Genomic DNA, 24,129 nt, shown 5'->3' on the forward strand with positions numbered 1-24,129 from the left:
AAACATGTACCGCTCCCTGTTGCTGACCCAGAAGAAGACATCATTTGCTGAAAGCAGCAAACACAGAGCTTGAAAGCCATCTTCTAAAATTAATATCCATTTATGGATATTGGTTGACAAATGATGTTTAGTATTTTTTTAATGTTTAGGTCAGTCGGGATCAGATGGAGTCAATGGCTTAATCCCATGTAGAATTCTGTTAAGGATTTTAATGAAGGTGTCCCATTTCTTCTCCGTGTGGTGCTTTCTGGGCTGCTCAATAAAGATAGAAAAGGCCCTTTGTTACAGACAGGCACACATACAGAACACATAGTCACTGAGACACATAGGGACAGAGAGAGAGAGAGAAAGAGAGAGAGAGAGAGAGAGAGAGAGAGAGAGAGAGAGAGAGAGAGATTTTCACAAGACAGACTCCAGGTAGGCTAGATCCAGACCTGTACAAAAGACACAGGATGGTACCCAGAGAACATGAAGGAAAAAGTTCAAATCAGATAGACTCTTGGTTAAATGACTCTCAGAGGAACTGTTTTATTTCTTTCCTTTTGTGACACTGACACGTTATTGGTAACTAGGGGTTAATCACCAATCCACTTAATCCACACATCTTTTGGCCTCCATAAGAACCAGGCTCACTTGAGGTACACAAACATATGTATGGGTAAAAACTCATAGCTAAACTAGGAATACATCTTTTAAAAATAAATAAACTGTGAAATAATTAACATAGAGAGAGAGGCATTAGACAGTGATCATTTTTCAAGATAATTTGAAAGTATACTGATGATGATAAGCATTAGTTAAATCTATAAATGTATGTTAAAGTAACATATAATGTAAGTAGGTGTTTAGGTAACATGGATCTGGCATCCACCAAAAATAAAGACTTACTTGCTTAATGTTAGAGTTAATGCTACCTTTGTGAGTGTGGTAGTGCATAGATACAGAAGCAGCAGTGTTGCTGAAAGTTCAGGGTTGACATGGACAACAAAATGAGTTCCAGGCTATCCTGGACTGCAGTATGAGACTGTGTCTCAGGACAGCGATGGCAATACGATGGGCTAATGTTTTCTTCAATAAATCACGCATAATTTTTAATATGCAAGTGCACTTTCAGCAGCACACAGTGGCATATTTCTCATTGTTTTCATTACAATTATTTCTCAAAAGGTTTAAGCAAGCAGATTAAATAAGAAAAGTTTTACAGCTTCTAAGGTTTCAAACCTAAAGTGTTAGGCCATTTGGTGGAAATCTCTGAAAAGTCTGCTCTTTTGGGGTGGTTCAGGGTAGGGATGGAGGCATGGATCTTGGGGACACTGAATGTGGAGGGAAAGACTACAGAGAGTGGAGGGCAGGGAAATCTGTAGTTGAGATTTCATGAATGAGAGAAGAAGAAAAGTTAAGAGAATGAAACGAGAGAGAACTGACTATAATATAAGCCTTTGAAATGAAATAAGGAAAACATTCTATTGTTTGGAGTACTGTGATTGCAATATGAACCAGATTTTTGTACGTGTAATAATCTCTCATATGCTATCAACTGTGTGTCTCTGGCTAACAGATGTATTACTTCCGAATGGTAATGTTAGCTCATCTGAACTTTGTTATTTGTATGTTTTTCCCTCTGTGACCTTTAAAATGAGCATTTTGAAAAAGCACATGCTCTCTCTGTGTTCATAATCACTTCACAGGATAAATGGACCTGGGAAGTCTCAGCTTCTCTTCCAAATCGTGGTTTATACCCTGTTAAAATTCTATTGCTACAGGCATCTTTAATCACCACAGTTGCTTCAGTACTTAGAAAAAAACAGCTAAAACTGAAGTCTGGTCTTTAAATGTGAAGAGAAAAAGGTTGCTTTCATCATTTTTGAGGCATAAGCCATATCTGATACTTAAATATTTGAAGAATTTTTTTAAAAATAAAGGAGGGCAAGTATGTTTAATTTATTTAGAACTTCTGAGAAATTTCTCTACAACACCACACAAGAGGTTAGAAAACTTTGACGGGTGCAACTTGAGAAAGAATTGCTGTTATGGATTTTTAAAGTGGTTATAAGAGACTACTCACAGCATTGAAAAGAGTGGTCAATATTTGGTGGAGCAAGTTATAGGCAATTTAAAGGCTGCCTTGAGGGTGGCCATTAACGATTTGTAACAAATGGTGACTAATGGGCTATTAAATCTGGCTCTTTGACATTCTAATCTACTCAAGAATAGAAATATGACTTTGATTAAAAGGGAATGGCAATATACTTTTTAAAAAGATAAAATAAAGAGAAAAGAAAATGAAGCCTTTTAAATTAAAAATCTTTATTGTAGATTCAGCAATCAAATAGAGAAGCCATGCACTATATTCAATTATATAAATATTCAATTCAATTATTGAGATGCCTGAGAAGTAACTACAAGACTCATGTTAGAATGCACTTAAATTTTTTAAGTTGAACACAGCATGCATAAATGTTATAGTGACAACCACAGTTATGGACAAGCAGTGTTGTTCTTCCTTTGACCCTACCATGAAAACCTGTTGAAGGCTTCCTTTAATGCTATAATGTAGACTCACTGTTGAATGTCTCCTTTTTCTTGATAACATGTTAAAATTTCCTTTCTCAGATTATTTCTTCTTAATGGCTTGCTCTCTTAGTGATGTTATCAAACAATATGCTGTTCAAATACCAGGGATGGGCATATGCCTAAACCAGCATAATCTCACTGTTCTACTAGAATGGAAAATATAGTCAGAGAAGTAACGTGTCAATAAAGCTATTATTCAATTTCTATCATCCAGGGTCCCTATATGTACCCTAACTCTAGAATTTTCTATGATGCATTGTTTCAGGAGACCCTGTGGTTTGATAAGCAACAAAAGAACCTTACTATAAATTCTCATTATCTGTAAAGACTACAAAGTTGTTCTCTGATGATTATAGCTAAATGGTTTTAGTACAAGAAAAGCAAAAATTTCTGACACTCCTTTTACTAATTCCACATACTTTTCTAATTATAAAAGTTATATGAGAGAATCTGAACACGTATGGAATATATAAGGAAGAATATAAAGTACAGTTCATGGGAGACAGCTACTGACATTTTCTGATTTCCCCTTTAGTTTGTGTGTGCCTATTTATACATGTGCACTGGCATAGCAAAGAAAATTGGGTTTGTATTCTCTTTCTACTTCCTCTTTGTGATATTGTAAATCATAAGAATTACCTGAATAATTATTTAAACTTTTTTGTTTATATTTTGTTTTCTGAATATATCACATCTATTAAAACATGTTCAAAACACTGTGGCTTTTTATTTATAAATACAATGTGCCTTTACTATAAGGTAAATATGAATTCACCCCAAATTTATATGTATAATTCAAAGCCCTTGGACTTCGGAATATGGCTGTGTTTGAAGATGGATCTTTTAAGTCGATGATTAGGTTAAATGAAGCTCTTCAGGTGAGGCCCATCCCAATCCAACCAGTGTTCTAACAAGAAGAAATACAGGCACATGGGAAGGCTTCCGGAGAGCAAGGAGGAACTAATACATGAGGATATGAGTTTGAAAGCAGCGCAACACAGAGCAGCTGGCCAAACACTGGATAGCGACCTCCAGAAATACAAGATGTTAAGATTTCTAGGATGTGGTGGTTCATTGGAGGTTAGTGCTGGGAAGAATGGTTCTGCCGTAACTAATACCAGTGTAGCTTCACAAAGTTGCATTAGATAGAAGTAAGTAGAGTTTAGAGGAGTAAGATAGAAAAGCCTAGACTTCCTTGATGAGACATTAGCAAAAGATAGGGGTGCTGATTGTCTTCTGATATATCTGAGAGGGAAACAGGAAAGAAGCTCCTAGCCTCCAAGGGAAGGGTAGCTATCATGTGGCCAAGATCGCGGATGAATTGTGTTCTGCTGTTTTGTGACAGCTACAACTTGCAAAGCTTTCTTGGGTTTTTAAGTTTAATAGATTTCTGAACAAAGTCACTGGATACTGACTGCTCTTTACATAAATACAAAAGAAAGAGAATACATTAAAGAAGAAATTCCAAAGCAAAAAGAAAAAATTAAAAATTTGAAGAATTGAAGATTAAAATTTTGCTGTATTTTCTTTTTTACATAAAAGAACTGAGAACATATGCCATGTCGGAACACCACAGATACAGTTGAACAATGACCTGAGGGAAAGACTTGAGGGGTGACTCATGAATCTGATCCTCTGCAAATGAGAAGAGGCCTAGAATCAACATGGACACTGTAGGCTAGGCTGAGGGGAAAAGAGGAGGAGATGGTAGAAGCCTATGTGGTCTTCTCAGATGTTAGCATGAGCAACAGAGCTGCCAGGATGCAGCATTGTTGTTCAGGTAAAAGAAGAAAGATCCCAGAAGTGTGCAAGACCACAGCAATTTCCTCCTTAGTTGTAGAGAGAAACTAATACCCAGAGAAATGGGGGAAGTTGTTATGACCTCGGAGAGAGGCAGGTAGAAGGTATGGCCATCTACCCAGGGACAGATTCTGAAACTAAAGAGATTTATTCTGGAGCCTTAAAGTCTGAAGATATTTCCCTGCAAGGTTTTGTGTTTGCTTGGACCCTGAGACATCATCTGTTTCTCTTCTATTTTTCCCCTTTTAGAATATGAGTATTTGTTCTGTATCCACTATCACATTATTTTTGGAAGTAGACAATGTGCTTGGTAAATACATGGCAAGGAATTTTGCCTCAGGATAAATCACACTTCCAGAACCTTCCATACTTTATTTAGATGACATTTAGATGAGATTGGGGGCTTAGTTGATGAGATTTAGCAATTTTTCTGGACTGCTTGGATAGAAAGGATGTGATTTTTATTCCTGGAGAGGCTACAAATTTAGAGGGTCATAAGGGTGGAATGCTTTGGGCTGATTTAAGGCTCCCCAATTCATATACTGATGAGTTTCTCTAGTACCTTAAGATGTGACTTATTTAAAGAAAGCTTTTTACAGAGGTGATCAAACGAAGATGAGATTGTTACAGGAGATTGAATTCAGTGTGACTGAAAACTTTTATCAAAAGGTATATTTAGGCACCAGAAAGACATCTGAGATATGCACTCATAAAAGGGATCTGTGTAGACACAGAAAGTGTGTAACTTCAAGTCAGAGGATAGCCTCAAAAGGGAGTAATTCTATGAATATCGTGAATCAGGTCTTCTAAACTCTGCAGCTATGAGACTACCCATTCTGTCATTTAAATCAGAAAGTCTGTGGTATATAATTTTTAAAAGATTGTATTTATTTTTAATTATGTATTTACAAGTATATGGTTGCATCTATATATGTACATCCTGTATGTCCTTGGTACTCATGTAAGCCAGAAGATGGTCTCAGATCCCCTGGAACTGGAGGGTACAACTGTTTATAAGCTACCATGTGGGTGCTGGGCACCAAACCCAGGTACTCTGCGAGAGCAGCAGGCCCTTTTTACCACTGACCAGCTTCTGTATCCCCAAGCTTATTGTACTCTGTTATGACAGGCATAGAGAACACAGTCCTGGAATTAAATGAGTTCTGGTTAACAGAGTCATTCTCATCAGAAAATGGCAATAAACAAATTGAGGAAACCATGTTTCCAGATGGAGCCTAGGTGTCCACCATTCATTCTATCCAGGCTTCCACTTCTCTATCATGTGCATACTCTTCTGCCCATCTTGTGCTGAGACCATCTGAAAATTCTGACTGCTTTCCCATTTAGATCTAAGAAATTGCCCTGTGTTGTTTAGCTGTCTTTCTTTTGGCTGCTCTATCTGAATCCTGCTTTCAACACAGTAGTCAGACAGCACATTGACAATCAATGTGTAGCCAGAATAATGTCATAGCTTGAAAAGGTTTTCCCAGATATCTCCTTTCCAAGCACTTGTATGTTAAAAGGAAATTCTGAGCACAGTTGTGAAGCATTGTTACTGTGCAAAAATTTCTGTGTTCATTTGCATTTTATTATCAATTAGAAAATAAAATAAGATTTTAGAGAAAACCTAGAAAAGTTAAAAAAAATACTACAATAAAAGTGCATCATCCTGTCTACTACATGGAAGCCAGGGAACAGTAGTAACATTTTGTGAAGCTTTTCTTCAAACTTTTATTTTTGCTTATGTAATTGTGCTCATGATAATGTACTGCATGCAGTGACTCAACACTTAAACTTGCTTATGAATGCAATCCAAACTCTATGAAGAAAATCTAAAACGAATTGTAAAATTGTAAAGAAAAGAAATCAAAGCTAAGAATACTGCCAAGTCAAATAGTCAATATTAATATGGCTTTGATTCACCCCCTATTTGAGCTCATCAATGCAAATATGAAGCCAGGATAAAGGCTGTCAGTCATGGTTTCTAGACAATAATGCGAGGAAAGTATTACACGTATTTAACTTTGGACTTTTTTCAGCCGTCACTAGTAACAAAAACAAATATAAAAATGCATAAGGCTCTCAGGGTGTCAGTTTGAAAAATAAGCTGAAAACAATTACTGAGCTTTTGAGCCGTAAAAGTGGCCCTTTTCCTGGTTTTATCTTCCTCGTGGCAAAGAAAGGGAGCCTTCCTTCAAGCACAGTGCCCCAAAATGGAAATAATATTTTGTGGAGAGTAGCTCAACCACAATCAAATACTTATTTAAATACCATCAAATACTTTAGGGGTTGTTGTTGTTGTCATTGTCGTTATCTATAGATCAAATAGATTTTTACCTGGGTAACAGTGAATTGATAATAAGAGTCAAATTATCCGATTAACAATATCTAGACAAGCCAGAGGTGAAATTAAAATGAAAGCAAAGAAACATCTCAAAAATAAAAACAAAGCCCCAGTATACACCTATATCATATTCACAATTTAGGAAATTTACATAAACCTAAGCAAAGACAAGAGGTTGGAGAATGCTCAGGAATTCACTCCATTTCTGGGCCTCACTACTCTCCCTAGAAGGGACAGACATGAAAATGAGCTGTGGGTTTCACAGCAGACTTCTGGGGGCTTGAGGGTAAGGCTGAGAGTTTACCATGGTACTGATTTCAAAGCACCGGTACGTGTACAATTTGAGGTAAGAGCTTAACTTTTTCTTTTTTTATTGGATATTTTATGTATTTACATTTCAAATGTTGTCCCTTTTCCTGGTTCCCCCCTCAATCATTCCCCCTCCTCCTGCTTCTATGAAGATGTTCCCCCTCCCAACCACCCACTCCCACCTCAGCACCCTGGCATTCCCCTACACTGGGGAAACAAGCCTTCATAGGACCAAGGACTTCTCATATTGATGCCAAACAATGTCATCCTCTGCTTCATATGCTGCTGGAGCCATGGGTCCCTCCATGTGTACTCTTTGGTTAGTGGTTTAGTATCAGGGAGCTCTGGGGGGTTCTGGTTGGTTGATATTGTTGTTATTCCTATGGCGTTGCAAACTCCTTCAGCTCCTTCAGTCGTTTCTCTAACTCCTCCATTGGGGTCCCTGTGCTCAGTCTGATGGTTAGCTGCAAGCATCCTCATCTGTATCAGGAGGGCTCCTGCAGAGCCTCTCAGGAGACATCCATATCAGGTTCCTGTCAGCAAGCACTTCTTGGCATCAGCAATAGAGACTGGGTTTGGTGGCTGCATATGGGATGGATCCCCATTTGTGGCAGTCTCTAGATGGCCTTTCCTTCAGTCTCTGCTCTTCTCTTTGTCCCTGTATTTCCTACTGTGACTATTTTGTTCCCCCTTCTAAGAAGGACTGACAAAGAATAAAATCTTGGTTAAATGTTTTCCTGTCTCTTCTTGTTTGTTCTCTCATTTCTGCTCTTTATTATTTCTTTCATCATATTCGCTTTTGAGTCTAGAAAACTCTTTTGCAGACACTTCATAGATATCCATATTAAAGAAATCTTGATGACCTAGAAATATGAAACTTGAAAAGATAGAACAATGAAGACCTAGAAAATCTGAAGAGATAATGCGTAAGAAGATTGAATAAATAATCAGACCCTCCCCTGAAAATGCCCAGGATAAGATGGCTTCACTGGTTCATTCTCCTAAACATTTTAAGAATTACCATTTTCTCTTCTCAAACATTTCTATAAAGTGGAAGAGAAGGAAATATTCCCAAGCTTCTTTTACAGACGCAAAAATCACCTGAACACCACAGCCACACAAGTGCCCTGGCGAATTGGCAGAAATCCTCCACTCAGGGCTGTGACAGGGCTCAATGTATAATGTAGTTGCTGTACTATCGTGGGGATCTGATTGTGGGACTCACGCACAATGTCCATATGGAGCTTGGCCTAGAAAACATAATATAGAAACAAGACTGGGGATGGAGGAACCAACGTGGACCTGGAGTTCAGAAGGAAGGAACTAATAAGGAGTGAGAGCTAAGGATTGAGGAACTGTTGTGGACATAGGTCTTGTGATAGAGAGACAAGTATGGACCTGGTGCTCAGGGTAGAGGAAACAAGGTGGAGATGAAGCTCAAGCCAGCTACTGTATCTTGTGTCTGGTCCAATAGACATGTGCTCTGGAACACCTGGGAAACCATGGTTGGCAATGTTGTTAGCCTGGAAGTGAGCAAAACATCAGACTCTTCATGATTCTTGAAACTTTTTCTATTTCGTATTATTTGTGTGCTCCAGCAGTACATTTGTTTTCTATGGCTGTCACGACAAAGTGACAAAGTTGAATGGCTTAAAGCAAGAGAAATGTGTCCCCTCGCAGTTCTAGAGTTGAGAAGTCAGAGTCTCACTGCTAGTCTGATATCCCACACAATTCCTACCGAACTCTACCTCTCTCTGAAAGAACAAGGGAGAATTCTTTTTTGCCTTTGCTGCTATTAACTTCAAAAGTCTTTCTCAATGGCCTACTTCCTCAACAACCTCAAAACCCAACGCCAAAAAGCACCATAGCCTTTAAAACAGCAGCACACCCTGAAGCTTGGACAATAAAACTGTGAACCCAGGGGGCGTGTTTCAGATTCAAGTCAGAATATATTGGCACTCCCAGGACAAATTCTTTTTTGAAACAAAGAAGTTGTTAAATACATGTGACTACCCCTTTCTTACAAAATTAATTTGTATTTCCTTAGAAATATCTGGTGAAAACTGCATCATGGGAAGGCTTGAAATAAATTCTGTACTCATATGACCAAATGTCACTGTATTAACCCTGCAGGAAACCTTGTCTGTGGAGAATGTAGCAAAGGAAAAATTCTATAATTCGTAAACTTTTTTTTGCTTTGCAATGCACTGAGCAAAGTAAACATATAACTGTGGGACAATGGACTATGCCAGGAAACTTGGTAAGATAGAGTGGATCTGACACCCTGGTACCCAGGTACCTATCTGAGAGGGTACCCACCTGAGAGGGTACCCACCTGAGAGGGTACCCACCTGAGAGGGTAAGGCACTTCCCTGTTCCCTACTCGACTCCTGGTCTGGAACACGAGTCCACACTCCCCATGTTGGTCATGTAGCCCAGATCAGACTACTTTCTCCATGCTAATGAGTTATTTAAAGGCCCGGAGAGTTTAGCCAATAACCTTCCCTTGCCAGACATTCCTTCCTGAAAAAGGTATTTAGTCTCTGGTCCACCCTGAGAGGTGGTATGCACCCATTTTCCATGATAAACAACCAATAAACAGGAACCGAGGACTGTTTCATGAAGAAATTCCATGGGGTACATGGAGAAAGCCTTCAACTGAGCCACAGCCTAAATCTCCCACAGAAGGCCTCATTGCACTTCCAACCACTGCCAAGCTGAGGACAATTGCCAATGACCTAACCTGTAGCTCCATTTCTCCCAGCTCCCATGCTAGATTCAGCCCTCAGCCCTCAGGCCTCCAACTCCACTCCCAACTCCTCACAACTCAGAGCTGTGATTCAGCAATGCGCGGATGTCCAGGAGTCTGGGATCCCCCAGTCTGTTCTCCTTGCGGGCCACAGACTCGCACACTTTGTTCTCAACTCTTCTATGCAGTTTTCCAGCAGTGACTAAATGTCCGGGAGTCAGGGAACTCCAGCTTCAGTTTACCACATCCTAGGTTTGCCCACCTTCTGAGTGGTGTCCGGCTGTTCCCTGAACCACAGGTAAACGCAGTCAAGCATGTTCCCATCTTTCTGCATAACACCCCCAATGGCAGGGTGGGACGTAAACCCACACATAACATATATAATCTTAGCTAATCCCTACAATCAGCCTGATGAGAAAAATTGTATTTCTCATCAAACAGAATGAGATCAAAGACAGAGAAATCAAATAATCTTTAAGAGTTATTTGGCCAGTAGTCAACTTTTCTTGGTTGGATTCTAAGAACTATAATACTAACGGCAAACTGTCTCATGTTTTTATTTGGGGAAACGAAGCAGCTGTGATAAATTAATACTTGACGTCAGCCAAATTGATATTTTAAGGTCTGCTTTGTGAAACAGTAAGGCATGATAGTCAGGTTGCTGCTATGACAAGTCAGTGCACACTGTGGCTTTAAACACCAAAACCACTACATAGTTCTAGAGCACAGATGCTTGGAACAGATCTCATTTTAAGAGGAAAACAGAGTTCTATTCTTCCTGAAGGCTCTAATTTAGAATCTGTTTCCTTATCTTTTTCATTTATCCCAGCTCAACTGAGGGCATCATTCCACCTTCAAATTTCACAAGTATCAACGGCGTCACTTTAACACTGTAGCCCTGTATCTCCATCAAGATGAGACATCCATCGGAGGCCTTTAGGTCACTGGATCCATGGAGGTCACTGGATCCTTGTCTTCCAAGGGGATTATGATACTCGGAACCTCTCCCGTTCTCTGCTCCCTAGTCATGAAACGAGCCCTTTTGATCTACTATGCACTCCCTCTGTGACTTAATGCTTACCATAGGCCCACGGGTAACAGGGTCAACTGACCATTGACAGGAACCTCCAAAGAGATGAACCAAAATAAAAATGTTCCCTTTCAGAGGATTCTTTCAAGTATGCTATTATATTGATCCATAGCTTTCTAATGCAGTAGAAGTGAGAATAGAGGAAAATACACACGTAAACGGACACTGGCAAATGTACTGTTGCAGACTCATTGTTCACTCATCAAAGCACTGTTTGGGGATTATTTTCTAAATAAATAGTTTTAGACTGCATCAGCATGCATCAAGCAATACAAGATGAATAGTGCACATGTGCTCCTCCTTATTATACTATAAATCCCGTTTTATAGTGTTAGGCAAACAACAGTCTATAGTGATTTGCACAGGTTAAGAATGTCAATGAAGGAATGCTTCTTAAATCTTTATGTCTTACCATTAAAGAAACATTTTTACCTTAATTTTTTAAAAAATGCAATTTTAAATTAGATACTTTTGATAGAAATATATCTACATGTATGTGATAATGTGCATGTGTGTGTGCACGTGCATGCATGTGTGTGTGAGTGTCTGTGTGTGTGTGTGTGTATGTGTGTGTGTGTGTGGTGTGTGTGTTCTAAAATATTCTATACAGGGCATATGATCTAAAGATTCAGGGTCTTAATCTAAGGTATTTATGTTCAAAGCTTAAGAAGTACTAGAAACTTTAGAAGGCAGGACTTAGCTAGAGTAAATAGATCGTTAGTAGTGTCCCCTTAGATGCTCTGTCTCTCTCTGGCCTCCTTCTTATCTTTATTGGCATCTTGGCCACCAATCTCTGCCACATTCTCCTACAGCCATGATATTCTTGCTTGCTTTTCCCCAGAACTAGGGACTTTGAACTCAAACCTGTAAACTCGAGCCCAAAGAAATAGCCCCTTTCCTTAAGCTACTCAGGAAATTGTCCCAGTGATGGCAAGGCTGGGTACCACTAGGGAAGCAGTGAGGACACCAGTTTTTGTATTCCTAATGGCTGGAAGAGAAATTGCTGGAAGTATTACTGAAGTGATGCTCTTTATAAAACACTCAGAGATCATCTTTACACAGATTATAGCTTCCAGTAGAACGCATTCCACATCAAATTTGGTTTTCTTTATCATTCTATTAAGGAATGTGCCATTATTGTTCATGAAAAAGGGAACATAAGGGGATATTTATGTGTGTTCTAAACAGCAAATACTCTTTCTAGGTTTTATAGTTTAAATATGTAAAGCCCCACCAACCCCCCAGGTTCGTAAAGACTTGGTGTTATAATCTAAATGGACAATGGTCCCCCTCCAGGCTCATATGTTAAAGTCTTGGTCTGCCACTTGGGGAGCACTCTTAGGAAATGCTGGAAACCTGAGAAAGTGGATTTCAGTGGAGTATGTCATTAATAATGTCCTTTGGTTGTTCTCTAGGCATAGAATTGCAATAGATGAGAGGCAGAGATCCCATTAATTACTCTGTTTTCATTACTTGGTTTATATGCCAACACATAAGACATCTGGACCTCCCTGTCCTCAGTGAGCAAGAGAGAAGGTGATGAAGCATGGCTGCAACTCTGTTGTGGAGGTTGAGGTGCTCACAGTGGCCATTAGCAAGATGACCGGCCAGTCCAATTCTGACTCCAAATTATTTTCTTTACCTCTTGTTTCACACCTACCATTGCCTCATTTGCCTTGACTTAGAATGTTTCATTTCCCTGTGCCAAGGCACTGTCACTTCTGCTATAAATCAGGCAGACGAGGATTGTGGTTTCACAAATTTGGAACTCCCAATGTGGCAGCGACCCATGATGTAGTCTCATAACAGGTCAGTCAGCACTGGAGAACAAATGGGTTATTGTGCCTTGGCACCCAATGCTATAGCTTTAACATGCCAAGAAAAAAAAAATCCCACTGGATAATTAAGGGGTTTTCATAATGCTTCTTAAGTCCTTTCCTTGGCAGGCACTACATAGGCCATGCCATTTTAGGATGATATAAATGACAAAATTTAGAAAATCACAGGTCAGACAGAAAGAGCCTTAGCAAATGGGCTGTCAGCTAGTGAAGAAGACGGAGATGATCAAAACAGCAACTGAAAAGTCCATTCCAATTAACGTGTTCAGAAACTGGAATCAGGAGCCCTCTAGATGATGTTGATACAAGTTTAATGCTAGTGGTCTATGACAACAGTAAGGGAGCTTGGGTTCTGATGGATCACAAGGACCTATGGCTAGACAAGCTACTACTGTCTAGACAGTTATGAGTGTGCCAAGTATACACAGATAAAGATGAGATTACAGGGTTTCAAATGCCATCTAATAAAGCTTTATGGAAAGAAAAGAGCTGCTACGTGCAAAACAGAAGATGGGTGTGTTACAAAAGGAGAGGTGTTTGCACATTCGTCTGTAGGCATACGAAGTGCAAGCTTCAGGGACTCCCCCATCTCTGCTTCCCGTTTACCACTGCTGCAGGGAGAGTGCCATCAGGACAGCCACTGTGCCTGGCTTTTATGTGGTATCTAGGCCTAGACATTCTGGTCATCAGGTACCAATAGATGAACACTTTTACCCACTGAGATATCTATCTTTCAGACTGTGTGAAGCTTCTTATCTTAGCATTTAATAATTGATTTAGCATATTATATATGAGTCACTGCTTTAATTTTTGGCGAACTGTTGGGCATAACAGATGTTTATTACTTAGGATATTTGAAAGGACTCCATGTTTTTGATCCAGTCCTTAACGATCACATAATAGCAAATACATTCTCAAAATAATTTTATTCCGATGATAAGCCAAAAAACTCAACCATTCATTCATTGCATTTTGGCGTCTAACAAACATCATTGGATTTCAAAGACAAGCAAATTACCAAACCATATGAGATTTAACTATATGCCTCTCTGAAGAACACCAGGCATTGGAACTGTGCAGCTCCTATAGAAATCCAGATAGATTACGGCTAGTAAATAAAGAAATTGATTTTATCTATGTACCTTGCTAGCAGCTTAAGGAAAACCACATTTACAAACTGTATATTATACTTATTGTCCTGTGGCAGAAACATTTTAAATCACATAAAATTAGACCAGATATTAACACTTCATATCAGGTTAATGGCAAGTCTCTCCTGTCATTGTGAGAATAGCCACAAGGAATTATGCTGTCTTCTTTCCTTTCTTTGAATCTTTTTCCTTTTAAAAATTTTGTCAAATGTATACTTTACACAAACACTATTACTACTAACCAATATAGGATTATTAAAAATACTCTCTACCTAAGAGTTTACAATCAAGTGCCAAGCGAGACTAGTATAAGAAATATAAATTAAAACGTTATGTGATAGGGACTATGCTAATAAGATACACAAAGGGTCAGTGCTCCCAGGGGAAAGTTAGTGTTGACAGAAGGGAGGGGAAAAGGAGATATTTACAAAGACTTTCAAAATGACTTAATTTACAATCAGAAGGATAGTAGGATTTGGGTTGCAAAAAAAGAGAAGCAGTCATTAAACAATGAGGATTGCACAGGGTAAAGGTAAAGAGGCAAGAAAAACACTGGCACTGAGGGTGGGAGGATAGCCAGAGGGCCCCCCATCCACTCAGCGAGAAGGGGAGAAGTGATGAGGGAGGATTGTGGGAGGGAGTGACTAGGAGGGGACAGTGAGTGGGATGTAAAGTGAATAAATATGTATGTTTTAAAACCCACTGGCCCTGTGTTCTAAGATCTCAAACAACAGCCATTTCTGAGAAGAATAAAAGACAAGGGAAAGGAAAGAGACGCGTCAGGAAAGTGGGAAGGCATCTGGGTAACAGAGTTCTGGATTTTGTGCTAAGACATTCTGACTTCCTTAAGACCACAAAGAGGGAAAGATAAGGAATTTTAGGAGAGAAATGGCTTTGTGGTGCATAGTATTTGTGGTTGTCTTTTAATTTCAGGAAAACCTTTGTTTCAAAAGAGCCATACCCCGCCCGTCCTTCTGACATGGCTTTGCCTACCTACTACTGCAGGCATCCTGTGTTTGAAGTGGCAGCAGCCATGTGTGGCATTTACCAGCAGTAATGTGACTTTCTAAGATACTGTGTCCTGGGTAAGCTGAAAGGTGGAAGCTATTGGTGTTTTCATGTTTTTGAAAAACAAACTAAGATATAGAGAGAGCTATCCTCAAAGGGGAGTCTCTGTCATATAAAAGAATGCTTGCGATTATGACCAGGCTGTGAACATCAGTCTAAAAGGATGAAAGGCGTGAGTGTGTGTGTGTGTGTGTGTGTGTGTGTGTGTGTGCGCGCGCATGTGTGTGTGTATTTTTCCCATTGTATGTATTCATTGCACATGTCGCTTTGCTGCACAAAGACATTTCCATGCACATATATATTATACGCTGAGCATATTTTCCCCTGCCCTGCTCCCCTCCCTTCCGTCCTTCCCTTTAGTCCCTTTCTTTCCATAGACAGCTTGACTTCTACTTTCATGTCGCATATTCACACACAATTTTGTGTCCTTGTATAAAATCCAAGAAATCCAAATGAGATAAAACACCCCATAATGAGATAAAACACTACGATGTATCATAATGTATGCCAGATACCCAAGATGATGGAATATTAAGGCTGAGAGGCAAAATTTTAAGAAAAATTGTAGCTCACTCAATGGTAGCAGTTAGTTGAGTCGTAATAACAACATTGACTCAGAGAATGGCATAACCAGCTAATGGCACGAAAATGGCTCCTAGTGGAAGGCAGTGATGTGTGTGGTCAGGCAGCAGTGGAAAGCAAGAGCACTGGGAATAATGAGAAAATGTGAGAAAAGAGGTGTCGTATCTGTCCTTATGTGAACAGCCAAGATTTTACATTATTTTATTTTGCCTTGTTATGGGAGACAGATCAAGGAGTATAAATTCAAAAGAGACATAGAAAAAGCAGTGGGTCCTGGAGTGGGAGATTTTTTAAGACATGCTGAGTAGGTGCATGGAAAAGAAAGAAGCACAAGGCTGAGTGAGAGGAAAACAGATTACATTGACATACTTTCAGGTCCATCCCATGTTGGCATTGATGAAGAGACCAAATGTCAAGGTTGCCTCATAATTACATCTAAGTGAACAGCAAAACATGAGTGACTACCAAGTATCTGCAGGCAAGATTGACTTCAAGCATATTTCATTTTAATGCTATTAAAAGCTTGTCTCGCATGGCATGAAAAGCTTTTGGAGGAAGAAAAGGCTAGCCTTCGTATGAGCAGATATATAAAATAGATGAAAAAATAAAAGCAATGTCTGTGTCCTTATGGGAGATGGGGCAGTTTAGAGCAGCCCGTGGGATCAGCCTGGTTTGATGTCACTTTGACACAAGCTAGAATCACTTGGAAGTTGGAAACCTCCGTTGGGAAAATGCCCTCACCAGACGGCCCTGTGGATGTGCCTGTGGATGGGCATGTTCTTGATTAATGATGGTTGTGGGAAGGTCCTACTCAGTATGACTGGTGGTCCTGGGTGTTATAAAGAAGCAGATTGAACTTAGGGAGCAAGCCAACAAGCAGTTCTCCTCCATGGCCTCAGTACCAATTTCTGCCTGGAAGTTTTGACCTAATTTCCCCCAGTGATAGACTGTGACCAGAGAGTTATAAACTGAACTATCTTCCACAAGTTATTTTGGTCATGGTGTTTTGTCACAGCAATAAAAACCCTATGACACTGTGTCTCGTGAGAGAGCTGATCATGATCATTAGCTAAAAATGCTGAAATAAAGACTCTTATTTATGCTGATGGTATGTTGAGACCCATTCTAACATATTCCTTTCCTATTTGAATAATAAATTAATCTAAAAAAATGATACAAGCAACTAAAATTAGATTTCTTCTGAAATGTATTATTCTGTCTAAATAAGTATTAGTATTTTTATTTACTGGTTCTTGTAATTTTGATGGTAATTGATCCTCAAATTCCAGTTCTTATAATTTTTCCTTCCTGTCTTCCATAATGTCACCTGAGACTTCAAAAAGAGGTTATGTGATATAGACGTCTCAGTACAAATGGACACACTATAGACAGTTAATCTTAGTACGTTGATAAGATGGGAGTTTCTGTGTCAACTGCTGTCCAATGAACAGAAGCTTCTCCTATCAAGACTGAGAACTACAGTTTTCCAAAGACCACAATATTATCCCTAAGTTTTGTGCTATCATATCGACCAGCATGTCTTTTAAAAAAAATGCTCATGAAGTACCAAATTGCCACAACAATAACAATAATAAAAAACAATGGAAGAAATTTAAATTCGTACAGTTAAGCAAAAGGACCCAATGCAAAACAACTACACGACCACATAGTGCATATTCTCATTAAGAAAAAGGAAAGTTTATGGTCAAAGAAAAAAAATGAGTAACTACCACAGATGCATGGTGAGGAAAGGACCAATAAGTAGGTTGCTTTGTAGAGGACTTCCAGAATAGCAATGATGATGCCATCATGATAGAAAGATATCAACATGTACTTATCCAAACTTATTGATTGTACTAAGAGTAACCCCTGGTGGAAACTACAAAATCATGTGATAGCGATATGCCCATTCAGGATCACCAACTGTCACAAGGCTGTGTGATAAGTTTGGAGGATTATGTGGAACCTTGGTACAGTGGGGTTCATTCTGAAGTAATTGTGACATTGCTCTCAAAGAGGTTATTGATTTTCTGCCACAATTAAAAATACATTCAGCTAGTTAGTGTAGTTGTGAAATACATTAATAAAAATTACAGCTGTAAACTTAAAGGGCTACCCTTTGCGTCAGTGGAGATGGAGAGTCATGACTTAGTTGGGAAATGAGGCCATAAGACTCTATTACATCCATGAAGATGTCTACAGAAATTTAAAAAATGAAGTGGAAAATCCATTGAGCAACCTAATAATAAAAGCAAACAATTCTTCCATATGAAACTGGGTCAGTCTTAGCATTGTTTTGCTTTTTATTGGATATTTATTTATTTACATTTCAAATATTATCCCCCTTTCCAGTTTCCCATGCTTTTAAAACCCTGTCCCATCCCTCCTCCCCCTTCTTCAATGAGGGTGTTCCCCCACCAACCATCCACCCCTCTTGCCTCCCTGCTCTGACATCCCCTACACTCGGGGGGAGGGACTTTCCAGCCTTGGCAAGAAGGGGCTTCTCCTCCCACTGATGCCCAACAAGGCCATCCTCTGCTACATATGCAGCTGGAGCCATGAGTCTGTCCATGTGTACTCTTTGGATGGTGGTTTAGTCCTTGGGAGCTCTGGTTGGTTGGTATTGTTGTTCTTATGGGATTGCAAGCCCCTTCAGCTCCTTCAATCCCTTCTGTAACTCCTCCATTGGGAACCCTGTGCTCAGCTCAATGGTTGGCTGTGAGCATCCAAATCTGTATTTGTCAGGCTTTGGCAGAGCCTCTCAGGAGACAGCTATATCAGGCTCCTGTCAGCATGTACTTCTTGGCATCAGTAACATTGTCTGGGTTTGGTGGCTGTATGTATATGGGCTGGATCTCTAGGTGGGACAGTCTCTGGATGGCCTCTTCTTCAGTCTCTGTTCCAAACTTTGTCTCCATATTTCCTCCTATGAATATTTTTGTTCCTCCTTTTAAGAAGGACTGAAGCATCTGCACTTTGGTCGTCCTTCTTCATGTAGCCTTTGGATTGTATCTTGGGTAATCCGTGCTTTGGGGCTAATATCCACTTGTCGGTGAGTGCATATCATGTGTGGGTTTTTTTGTGATTGGGTTACCTCACTAAGGATGATATTTTCTAGTTCCATCCATTCACCTATGAAGTTCATGCAGTCATTGCTTTTAACAGCTCTGTAGTACTCCATGGTGTGAATATAATGCATTTCCTGTATCCATTCCTCTGTTGAGGGACATCTGGGTTCTTTCCAGCTTCTGGCTATTATAAATAAGGCTGCTATGAACATAGTGGAGCATGTGTTCTTGTTAGATGTTGGAGCATCTTTTGGGTATATGCCCATTACTGGTATAGCTGGGTCCTCAGGTAGTAGTACTATGTCCAATTTTCTAAGGAACTGACTGATTTACAGAGTGATTGTACCAACAATGGAGGAGTGTTTCTCTTTCTCTACATCCTCACCAGCATCTGTTGTCACCTGAGTTTTCGTTCTTAGTTTCTAACTGGTGGGAGATAGAATCTCAGGGTTGTTTTGATTTGCATTTCCCTGATTACAAAAAATGGTGAACATTTCTTTAGGTGCTTCTCAGTCATTCAATATCTCTCAATTGAAAATTCTTTGTTTAGTTCTGTAGCTCATTTTTAATAGGGTTCTTTGATTTTCTGGAATCTAATTTCTTGCGTTCTTTGTACATATTTGATATTAACCTTCAACAAGACATAGGATTGGTAAAGTTCTTCTCCCAAACTGTTGGTTGCCACTTTGTCCTAATGAAACTCTCCTTTGCTTTATAGAAGCTTTGCAATTTTATGAAGTCCCATTTGCCCGTTCTTGATCTTAGAACATAAGCCTTTGGTGTTCTGTTCAGGAAGATTTCCCCAGTGCCCATGTATTCGAGGCTCTTCCCCACATCTTCTTCACTTATCCAGTCTGTTAATCTATGTCTTTTTATTGGGAAATTTAGTCCATTGATATTAAGAGATATTAAGAAATAGTGATTGTTGTTTCCTGTTATTTTTATTGTAAGTGGAGAAATTATGTTATTATGGCTCTCTTCTTTTGGGTTAGTTGAAAAAAGATTACTTTCTTGCTTTTTTTGTGTCCCAGATTTCCTGGATGTTTTGGGTTAGGAGCTTTTTGCATTTTACTTTTTCTTTGATGGTTGTGTCGATGTTTTCTATGGTATCTTCTGTTCCTGAGATTCTCTCTTCCATCTCTTCTATTCTGTTGCTGATGCTTGCTGCTATGACTCCTGATCTCTTCCCTAGGTTTTCTATCTCCAGGGTTGTCTCCCTTTGTAATTTCTTTATTGTTTCTTTTCCCATTTTTAGATCCTGGAAGGTTTTGTTCAATTCCTTCACCTGTTTGTTTGTGTTTTCCTGTAATTCTTTAAGGGTTTTTTGTGTTTTCTCTTTAAGGACTTCTACTTGTTTATCTGTGTTGTCCTGTATTTCTTTAAGGGAGTTATTTATGTCCTTCTTAAACTTGTGTAACATCATCATGAGTTGTGATTTTAAATGAAAGTCTTGTTTTTCTGGTGTGTTGGGGTATCCATGACTTGCTGGGGTTGGGGAACAAGGTTCTGATTACGCCAAATGACCTTGGTCTCTGTTGCTTAGGTTCTTGACCTTGTTTCTCACCATCTGTTTATCTCTGGTGTTAGCTGGTCTTGCTGTCTCTGAAAGTGGCTTGACCCTCCTGTAAGCCTGCGTTTCCATACTTCTGAGAATCCAGCTCTCTACCCGTAGGGTCTGGATACAGAGAGCTGTGTCACAGGGTCAGCTCTAGGCACAGGTGGAAACTGGAAAGATCCTGTCCCAGACTGCTCCTCAGTTCCTGTGTCCAAAGGGCTCCAGGTTTCCTCTCGGGCAAGGAATGTGAGCAGAAGTGGTGGTCTTCCCTGTGCCCTCAGGATTGTCTGCACTTCTGAGAGTCCCACTCTTCCCCACGGGATCTGGGTACAGAGGACTGTGGCACCGGGTCACCTCCAGGAGCAGGAGGAAACTGCCAGCCTTAGTTTAAGGGAAGGTTCTTGTCAGTTCCAGGAAGATTCCACAACCCTGACTCTCTCCTGTTTCTTTGACTGTGATTGGTGTGCCTGCCTGTGTAGACACCGGGTGAATTCCACAGAATTTCACGCCTGCAGCAGGGACACTTGGGCATAAACAGGAAGCCATTAGCACACATTGAAGACAGAAGTCATCCAAGTAGTCCCAGATTGATGGTACTGGAAAAAAACAGTGCGTACTCTGGTTCTGGAACATCTTCTAGCCCATACGCAAGGCAAGTGTACTGATCACAGTGATGCCCAAATGCAGTCTGCTCTGCACTGATCTCCTGGTACCTAAGAATCTGCTTCCTCTGCTTATTAGGAAGCCGGTCACGAAAACATAACGAAAGCAAAATCTGTGATATAGTAAAATGAAACCTGACATTTAACCAGTATGTCCTGGTATGGCATACTGATTAGGTTCTGATCTACTAACATTTCAGAAGGCATAAATAAGAACAAAGAAAGGTTTCTGAGATGATGTAACTGAAAGAGAATATACAGAATTTATCTCACTGGAATTTCTGACCAACTCCTTGCTTATCTTATATAAGTTAAAGACAAAGTCTGAGGAACTTAGGAGGGAAAAAGAAACAATTTGTTCAGATTTAATAGAAATAACTGGACTTGTAGACTTCTTAAAAGAGAAAACAAAAAGTAAGATCTATGCTACAAGCAAAACGACTTGACAGTAGTATCTTGAGGTGAAATTGAATTAGCAATTTCAGTGACTCAGCCCTTGGTGAGCCGCCATAAGTCTTGAATTTCACTAAGAACAACAACAAAGTGGGAAATGTGCTCTGAATGAGATACTACTGTGCTTGAATATTGACTGGGTAGAGACAAGGAAAAAGTGGTTTTACAAATCAACCTACATTTACAGACACAGAAATAGAGCCACTTTTAACTTTTGTAATATTAAATGTGAGATGTAGGAGTGTACAGGTACAGGCACAGGGAGTAGTGGCTGGTACAGCGCATGCATGCTGACACACATTTATGTATACGCTTATGTAGACTTGTGCATGTTGAACAGGTGTAGTGATAACACCCCTGTTACTCTTCAAGGAAGGATGTTTGCTGTCTTAGTTATGGTTTTATTGCTGGGAAGAGACACCAGGACCACACTCTAAAAAAAAGGAAAACATTTAGCTGGGGATTTAGTCTGCTATTGTTATTGCAGGAAATATGGTGGCATGTCGGCAGATATGGTACTGAAGGAACTGAGAATCTACATCAGGAGCCACAGGCAGCAGGAAGAGGACTAGTTTGAGCTTCCTGCTCTACAAACCCCCATTTACTCCAACTAGAGCCCACCTCTAATAGTACCACTCTGTATAGGCTGTATGGGCTAGAAGGGCATTTTCTTTCAAACCACCACACATTTGTAAAATACAGCTGTCAGAGGTCAAAGTCCTGCTGTCTTGCCCAGCAGGTCTACCTTATCTTCACAGGAATCTTCAGCCTAAAGTCATGTTATCAAGCATCTTGCCTGTGATGGAGCAAGGTTAAGAGCACATGTTTCTGCTGTTTGCGACCTTTTAGGATGCAACATTCCATTAAACAAAGGCCCCCGGGAGCTCTCCATCAGTTCATGTCCTTTATTGAAATATTCATTCTTCATACAGCTGGTTGTCCTTCATAAACTCATAGAACCCCAGCTATCTGGATAGCCATTCCTGGAAACCTAATCTGTGCTAACAACAGTGTGTCATTTTCAATTCTCTCAGCAAACCATGAAATAGCCAAGCAGCACCTTTAAGATGCATTATCTCATGTGTATTTTTTCCGAAGAAGGGAATTTGTAGAGATAACTGTTAAATAACTCAGTTACCCTCATGAGCTCACATTTCTTCAAACGTTGACCTCCTCCCTTTGGAAATATTATCTCTTCTTATCACGTTTGTTTCCTTAAAATCAAAATATGATTAGTACAAACCTTGTTGGCACCCCTTCAAAACCAAGTCCTCAGGAAGGCAGAAAAGATTCTTGTTTACATTTTTGATTTCTACTGAGGTGAATATTGGTTCAGGGGTCAGTAGCCCAAACTGGATTACCTTCTTACAACCCAAACAAAAACGATAAAATGGCAGCTCCTAGCATGTTCAGTTCTTATGGGAAAACAACCCACCAGCAGTGGTAAATCTGAGAAGAGATGTTTAGACCAAAAAAAAAAAAAAAGAGTCAATATCTATCAAAATAAAGTCTGAATTTGATTTCACAGATGTAGAAGAGGAGAAATGTGTCCTTTTGTAGCATTTTACAATTAGTTAGCATTAGACTATAAGGCTGAGAGAGTTCTATACACAAGGAGATATGCACTGTGTCTTCACTTGGTGCAAGGTTATCAAAAGTTAGTTTTGGTGTTAACCAACCTGAATTAGAAAGTATTTGGTTATCTAGAAAAGCATTATTCTGGAGTATATTTATGGAATCATTTCAGAGGACACTGGCATGTGCAGTTGAGTGACAAGTGAGGCAGATGTACCTCTAATGTGTATAGGCAATCTGACATTGTCCAGGATGCCATACCCCATCCCTCCTGTTCTAAGACATGTTCATCACAGCTTGTGGTCCTGAGAAGATAGGGTTTTCTGGCCCTTGGTCTCCAGGACCTACACCAGCAACCCTAACTCTTTGGCTTCCTGTGTACTTTGGATTGGAACTGAGCAACTGTACTATCATTCCTGGCTCTTAGTCCATAGATAATCCCATGTGGATTATTCACCATCCCAAATCATGTAAAACTGACTCTTCGACAAATCTCTGCTTTTTTACTGTCTCCTCCTTTCTGGAAACCCTTGACTAACACAGTGGAAAAGCACAGTGGAACCTTAGTAGTCATCGGGCAACATTAGCTTTGCCTTCACCAAGAACCCCTTGGGCAGAGACCTCTTACATTGTTTCCTTGCCACTCTTCAAGACAATAAGGTAGAAATTCCTGTGCTTTAGGCACTGCCTCCTATAGCCTTCCAAAAATCCTTCCCTCAAAGCCTTGCAGGATTAAATCAATGTCAGGCCCCCAACAAAGACAAGACCTATTCATCTCTAACCTAAATCCTCCTGGAAATCTGTCCCTCCACTAAGTCTCTGGTCTTTTCTTCCCTTCAAATGAAGTGTAAGATCATATTGAGGAGTTTTGCCTTTGACATTATGCCCTATAAGAATCCTTGAAACTCTTAGGTCTTGATTACATTCAGAATTAAGGAAAAGCATACCAGAACAAAAACATCCTGATCCCCACTCCTAAGTCTGCTGGAATTAGCAAATTAGAATACAGGAAGCCTGGTCTTATTTGAATGCCAAATGCATAACAGCTCCATTTTCATTATAAGTAGGCAACACAAAGATGGGACAAATTAACTCATTCATGTACAGGTTTACTAGCAACATTTTAACATCCCTGCCCCTCTCAAAAAAAAAAAAAACCCTATAAGAAGTATAAACAACTAAGGGAAGCTGAGAGGTGAGACGGTGAGGGGTGGCCTTCCTCAGGGAAAAGCACATTAATTGGTTTTTTGATGCCAAATGCTCAGTGCTGAAAATATACATATGTATAACATTATACAGTCTGAACAGGTC

This window comes from Rattus norvegicus, chromosome 2 (genome assembly GCF_036323735.1).
Source record: "Rattus norvegicus strain BN/NHsdMcwi chromosome 2, GRCr8, whole genome shotgun sequence".
NCBI lineage: Eukaryota > Metazoa > Chordata > Mammalia > Rodentia > Muridae > Rattus > Rattus norvegicus.